The sequence below is a fragment of the Mus caroli genome, chromosome X (genome assembly GCF_900094665.2).
Source record: "Mus caroli chromosome X, CAROLI_EIJ_v1.1, whole genome shotgun sequence".
NCBI classification, from domain to species: domain Eukaryota; kingdom Metazoa; phylum Chordata; class Mammalia; order Rodentia; family Muridae; genus Mus; species Mus caroli.
The window spans coordinates 125,647,897-125,654,979 of NC_034589.1; the positions used below are offsets into that span (position 1 = coordinate 125,647,897).

Here is a 7,083-nt window from a genome sequence, read left to right on the forward strand (position 1 = left end):
ACACTATTGTGGATGCCAACAAGTGCTTGCTGACAGGAGCCTGATAGAGCTGTCTCCTGAGAGGCTCTGCCAGTGCCTGACAAATACAGAAGTGGATGCTCGCAGCCATCCATTGGACAGAGCACAGGGTCCCTAATGAAGGAGCTAGAGAAAGTACCCAAGGAGCTGAAGGGGTTTGCAGCCCCATAGGAGGAACAACAATATGAACTAACCTGCACCCCCAGAGCTCCCAGGGACTAAACCACCAATCAAAGAAAAAACATGGTGGGACTCATGACTTCAGCTGCATATGTAGCAGAGGATGGCCTAGTCGGTCATCAATGGGAGGAAAGGCCCTTGGTTCTGTGAAGGTTCTATGCCCCAGTGTAGGGGAATGCCAGGGCCGGGAAGAAGGAGGGGTGGGTTGGTGAGCAGGGGGAGAGGGAGGGGATAGGGAGTTTTTGGAGGGGAAACCAGGAAAGGGCAATGTAAATAAAGAAAATATCTAATAAAAAAGGTACAAAGCACCATACTATAAATTATCAACGTGTGTTGGAACCACATCACACACCAAGTTATTAAAATCCTATCAGGAAAACTAGGCCCGAGAACTGTGGAACATGTGAGACTCAGAAAGCATGAGTTTATCCTTCACCTGGACCCAGTAAAGAGAACACCATGATTCTGATGGCAATGATCCCCCAGCAGCCTGTCATCTGAATGCGTGGTGTGAGTATCATTGGACTGACAGAGAATTCCCAACTGTCCCAGAGGTTTCAGCTCAACCATGTCCACACTGATGACAGGGCTTACCCGAATTCCTATCTTCCCATCTGTCTGTTCCTCTTGACTCAGGTCTGCACCTTGCCTCTACAGCTTCCATGGCCCCATGTATCTTACCTCAGCAGCTCAACTCTGAACCTGTGACTTATCTTTTTGGTAATACATCCAGCATCTCCTTTATGGGGTTCACTATCCAAGCCCCACAGATATTCTCTTTACATCCTAATTAGCCTTTTGCCTGTGCCTTCTGTAAGGCTTCTTTTGGATTCCTTGAACATTGCTATAGTCCTCTAATGCTTTTATGGCCATTTTCTTTTCTTTATAAATTTAATTTTATTTGTAATTCATTTTTTACATTCCATATTCCATTCCCCGCCCCTCCCCAATCTATCCCTGGATTGCTCCAAATACCACACCTCCTCCACACCCCACCCTGGTTCCACGTGGATGCCCCCACCCTCCACCCCATCTGACTGCTAAACTCCCTAGGGGTTGCCTGTCTCCATTCTTTCTGCTGGCCCTCAGGGCTTCAGTTCGTGACCATTTTCTTTCTTTCTTTTTTTTCACCCTGGTCCAAAGATTTTATTATTATATCTAAGTACAGTGTAGCTATCTTCAGATGTGCCAGAGAGGGCATCAGGTCTCATTACAGGTGGTTGTGAGCCACCATGTTGGTTGCTGGGATTTGAACTCGGGACCTTCGGAAGAGCAGTCAGTGCTCTTACCTGCTGAGCCATCTTGTCAGCCCCTTATAGACATTTTCTAACTTACATATATGTATATAGATATAAATATGATGTGCTATAGAATTTGTGATTTGAGACTTAATTAATAATTAAGATTGAAATAAAAGAAACTGTGCTTGCCCACAGCCAGCTCTCAAGGGGAGTTGAAATTACTTGGAAAATTGCTACAAAACAAAACAAGAACAGCAGCAGCAACAACAACAACAACAAACCCTGTTGTTCATTTTGAGTTGACTGTTATTCAATAAATTCTGGTATTGTGGAAAGACATAAACATGCCTGCATACATTTCTGACATAACACTCACAATAAGAACATAGTTAAAGCAACTATTTCATTAAGGGCTCTCTTATAACTCTGAACAGACATTCTTGAGCCTCTGTGGTTTGGGGGGAACCATTATGATATGACCTTAAATCCTACATAATTCCCATGTGTCAACACTATTGAACATATCTGACTGACCATTCCTATGGTGGCTATTTATTCTCTCATTCTAGATTCTGACTAGTCCTGTGCCAGTATGGTGGCGACAGCGCTCTGTGTTATCTGCCTATTGTTTTCTGACTCAGTTCTCTCGGGGCTCTAGACTTCTATATTGGTCAATTAGATGAAATATCATATCACCAACAAAGAAAATAAATCAGCCCTAGAAAGAAAACTGACTCAAATTAAATTGTGGTCAGGCTATATATAGGTTGGACTCCTAGTAGAAACCATAACAAACATTAAGTTATTGTGTCTACTTCCTGGTTCTTGTGAGCTCTTGAATTTGTGAGCATGGTTTGAGCCTAAAATCTTAGGAAATTTTGAACTAGGACTGGAAAGGAACCAGATGCTTGAAGATCAAGAAGGAAAATACATAAGTGAGGTTTTAAAAGGTGGGCACTGTAAAAATAAATGATGGAAAGAGATCTTAAAAGAAGCAGAAATAATGAATTAAGAGTGAGAGGTAAAGAATTAGCCCTGGATAAAAGGGGAAAAATGTCCAGTATACACTCAGTGTCTGTGTCTCAGAGTAAAGGTTCCTGAAATAAGCAATTAAGACTGACATTTCAATATAGATATAAATCATCAGAAGGTCATGCTGTTACAGCATCAGATGTTTATACTATTACATTGACACTCTACTACTACCAAACATATGTGTGTATACGTATATATGTATATATATTGCAATGTAATATGATTATGAAATAAAGTATTTAATATGCAATCAGCAATGCTCTTTATGATCTGTGATTCAACAAGATATAGTTTATACTCAGACAAATTTCATATTCTTCAATCTTCTCGATTTATCTCAGAAAATGAAACTGAGTTTTCTAAAAGTTTAATTTTATCTTAATAAAATTAAAAGTCTGCCTAGACCCCTTAAAGAATGTAAGACCTGTGGTTCGGCTATGCTCCTCTGACAGCTCACTGCATGGTCATCTGGTGCCCCCACTGCCTGCATCACTGCCACAAAGAAGTCTACCACTGCCTACCCAGGTGCTGCTGCTGCCGCTGCTGGTTTCTGAAGGACAGTAGAGATTACTGCCAAGAGCACAGCATGACCTCTATGCCAACAAGTGAACTGTAGAAATTCCTTACTACTCCACCAAGAAGCCCCCATAAGAGTGGATAACCTGGACACAGGCATGTTGAATTGAAATCTGCAGAGCATTTTACAAAGGCTCAGACCTGGATGGGGTAAACCTCAGTGCACTTCCTTTGTATTGCCTAAGTATTACTGGAGTGAAGAATCACTGCTTCTTGTTAGGAGGTTCATTTCATTGCCCACTTCTCCCAATACATACTCAAAGCACTGAGAATTTCAAGTGGAGTATATTGAATATTGAAGTAGACTTCAGGTTGTTTGTTTTTGTTTTATTTTTTGTTTTTAATTATTTCTGTATTCATTTTTTTAATTCCTTCATAACCCTATTGGTTTTTTTTTTAACTAAATTAACATGGCTCGAAGGAACCACCTTGCTCCTGTGGAAGTCACATACAAGAACATGATATTTCTTATTACACACAATCCAACCAATGCAACCTTAAACAAATTTATAGAGGAACTTAAGAAGTATGGAGTTACTACAGTAGTAAGAGTATGTGAAGCAACTTACGACACCACTCTTGTGAAGAAAAAAGGCATTTGTGTTCTTGACTGGCCTTTTGATGATGGTGCACCATCATCCAACCAGATTGTAGATGACTGGCTAAGTCTTGTGAAGATTAAATTTAGTGAATGACCTGGTTGCTGTATTGCTGTCCATTGTGTCCCAGGCCTTGGCAGAGCTCCGGTGCTTGTTGCCCTAGCATTAATTGTAGGTAGCAGCTTTTGTATCTGGACAAGTACCTTCCAAAAATGTGGCTCCACTTCAAGGATTCCAATGGTCATAGAAACAACTGTTGTATTCAATAAAACCGGAGTGCCTCGTATTCTATCTGCTAAAAGCAGCCCCAGCTGTTAAAACAAGCACCCATCCCAAAAGTGCACAGTGTGCATTTCCTGGACATACAGAAAATATTTCTACTTATCAAGAACTTAAGCTCCACAAAAGCCTTTGAGAAGCTACTCTATCATTCCAATTTGAAAACATGAATGGAAAATTCTTAGGGTCTGTTCTTCTCTTCCTTTGGTATCTTCTAGTAATAATAAATGTTCTCAAACGGTGTAAAAACAACAACAACAAAAAAAACAAAACAAAACAAAAAAAAAAAAAAACGGAGTGCCTGATGCCTTGGAAGTGGAACTTCAGATGGGACCTAATTTGTAATATGTAATTACCCAATGTGACAGCTTACTGAACAGTCTACTGAAGCTCCACAGGAATATTGAAAATCAGTCTTACCAGGCCACAAGCTTGACAGAATTGCAAGCTCTATATGTGGGCTATGATCAACATGTTTGGACACTTAGCAAAAGATTTTTACTGATCATCATTTAAAATGTGCTTGTTATTTGTACCAATTGACCTTTCCTAAAATAAGGTATTGAGTTATGTCATTAAATGTGCTCCTGTGCCAGAATATTATTAGTCTATAAGGAATTTAGAAGGACTCAGTGCCAAAATAACCAAGCACAATACTTGTATATTTTTAGCATCATACAGAACCAAAATTGCAGGAACTAAGAACTCTAGAGCATCCATGGTGTATCCCTCCAGTCATTTCAAACACTGCAGGGCTTCTCCCGTTATCTGCCTGCTCACTATGTTTACATCTCCCACACTTACACCAGAATACGTCAGGTTTGCTTAGCCATCCTTTATTTTTTTATTTTTTTTAAACTAAGTCTTGCGCTGATTATTTAATGCCTCTGTCTCATTTTGTTCTGTTTTGGGAAACCTCTGTTTGAAAATCAACTTTGTTACAGAAGCACATACCTTCAGTAATGTCTCCAGACAAAAAGCCTTACAGTTAACTTAATGTTTGCACTCAGAAGTGCAACCTAACAGGGAGGGCCTAAAAAAGAAAGGAGAGGAGGCTATTAAATATTTTTAGTAATATGTTGCCTTTGTCTTGTGCAGAACATGTGCTCTTTAATTTAGTAAATTATTTTAAGATGTAGAGATACATTGTTGTAGCTAACCAATACTTAATAGAAATTTCTGAAATGTTTGTGTTCTCCATACCTATCACAAGTTTTCCAGCTTGTTTGAATTATGAGGAGGCAACCATGAGAAGACTGCAATTAGAGGCATTTTTTACATTCTTTTTATTTATGTTTGAATTATGGTTTTTCCCCTTTTCTTCCCAGTCTCTTGCCAAAAAAAAAAAAAAAAAAAAAAAAAAGGTGGGATCTGCTAGTGAACTGAGCAGAAATACTTTATATGCCCTTTGAGCTATATAACTTAATAATTGCATACTTGATCATTTGTTTTATTATGTAATTGATAAAATGATGATGTATAGTAATGTTAGTTCAACCATATATTTATACTGTCTGGGAATGTGTGGTTATAGTTCTGTGGGAGAAATAGTTTGTCAGTCTTCACCAGCTTGTAAAAACTTAGTGCGAGAGCTTCAACGTCTAAATAAATGATGAAACACATTTGTCACTGAGGTCACTTTGCTTAAAATTAACTGAATATTTAATGCCTTAATTTGTATAAAACAATGGATTCAGTTAACTATCATTTCAATATATGGACAAATTTGTTAGGATTACCAACTACTTTTTTATTGCAAATTTCTCTTTAAAGGTCTAGATAATTGTGAGTCAGTTGAACGTTGGCACCGAGGGGAAACAGTTTGTAATAGGTGATGACCTTGATTTTAAGTTCAGTTCCATCAGTCACTTGTAGCTCTGTGCAGTTTCCAGTCCAGTTTTCTCATTTTTAAGTTTATTACATGCCTGTATATATTTTGAAATTAATTTGAACCTGAGCATTTGGCACATGATGGCTTAATAAATTTTAACTGTCAATAATCTGAAAAAAAAAAAGACTGTACGGCCTGGTTGATACAGTTCTTCCTTTTAACTGATTTGGGGCTTCTGACAGAGTAGGCATTCTGAGCTTTTTTCCTAATATCCACTTATCAGTGAGTGTATACCATGGAAGCAGGAGGAGGGGGGGTGAGATGGGGGTTTCTGGAGGGGAAATCAGAAAAAGGGATAATATTTGACAATGTTAACCATCATAATATAGCCCTCATTTTCAAATCTTAAAAATTTACTTAAAACCTCACAATACAGCCAGGCAGTGGAGGTACACACCTTAATCACAGAATCTGGGAGGCAGACACAGGCAGATATCTGACTTCAAGCCCAACCTGGTGTACAGAATGAGTCCCAGGACAGCTAGGACTACACAGAAAAATCCTGTGTCAAAAAATAAAACCAAGCATACAAAAATCTGAGAATACCAATTAAATATGATATATCATTTTATTATAGGCAAAGAATCTCAGAACATTTGTGGCTTCCTTAAATTTATACTGCTAGCAGTTGCTAAGACTCAAGATCAGATACTAAGTGTGCTTCAGTTATTGAAGCACATGGATTACCTCTGAGCATTGTGAAATGCAGTTAAATTCTATCTGCCTTTGCCCTAAGGAACACCATTACCAAAAACCAAGTTGGAGAGGAAAGGGTTTATTTGCCTCATATTTCCACATTACTGTTCATCACTGAAGCAGCTCAGGACTGGAACTCAAATGGGCCAGAAATCTGAGGGCAGAGGTTGATATAGAAGCCATGGAGGCATGCTACTTACTGGCTTTCTCCCCTTGGCTTGCTCAGCCTGCTTTCTTACAAAACCCAGGACCACCTCGTACAGGTATGGCACCACCCACCATGGACTGGGCCCCAACATATCAATCACTAATTAAGAAAATGCCCTCCCTGGGAAATAGTGTCACATGCCTTTAATCCCAGAACTCGGGAGGGACAAGCAGGTGGATATCTGTGAGTTCGAGGCCACCCTGATATACAAAGAAAGAGAGAGTTCCAGGACAGCCTTTTTTTTTCTTTTTTTTTTAATTTTCAATATTTTTATTACATATTTTCCTCAATTACATTTCCAATGCTATCCCAAAAGTCCCCCATAGCGCCCCCCACTTCCCTACCCACCCATTCCCATTC

At 39.2% G+C, this 7,083-nt stretch overlaps 1 pseudogene; it reads left to right on the forward strand.

The window, feature by feature from the left end:
* The first annotated feature begins 3,460 nt into the window (after positions 1–3,460).
* On the forward strand, positions 3,461–3,918 carry LOC110287294 (annotated as a pseudogene).
* The last annotated feature ends 3,165 nt before the right edge of the window (positions 3,919–7,083 follow it).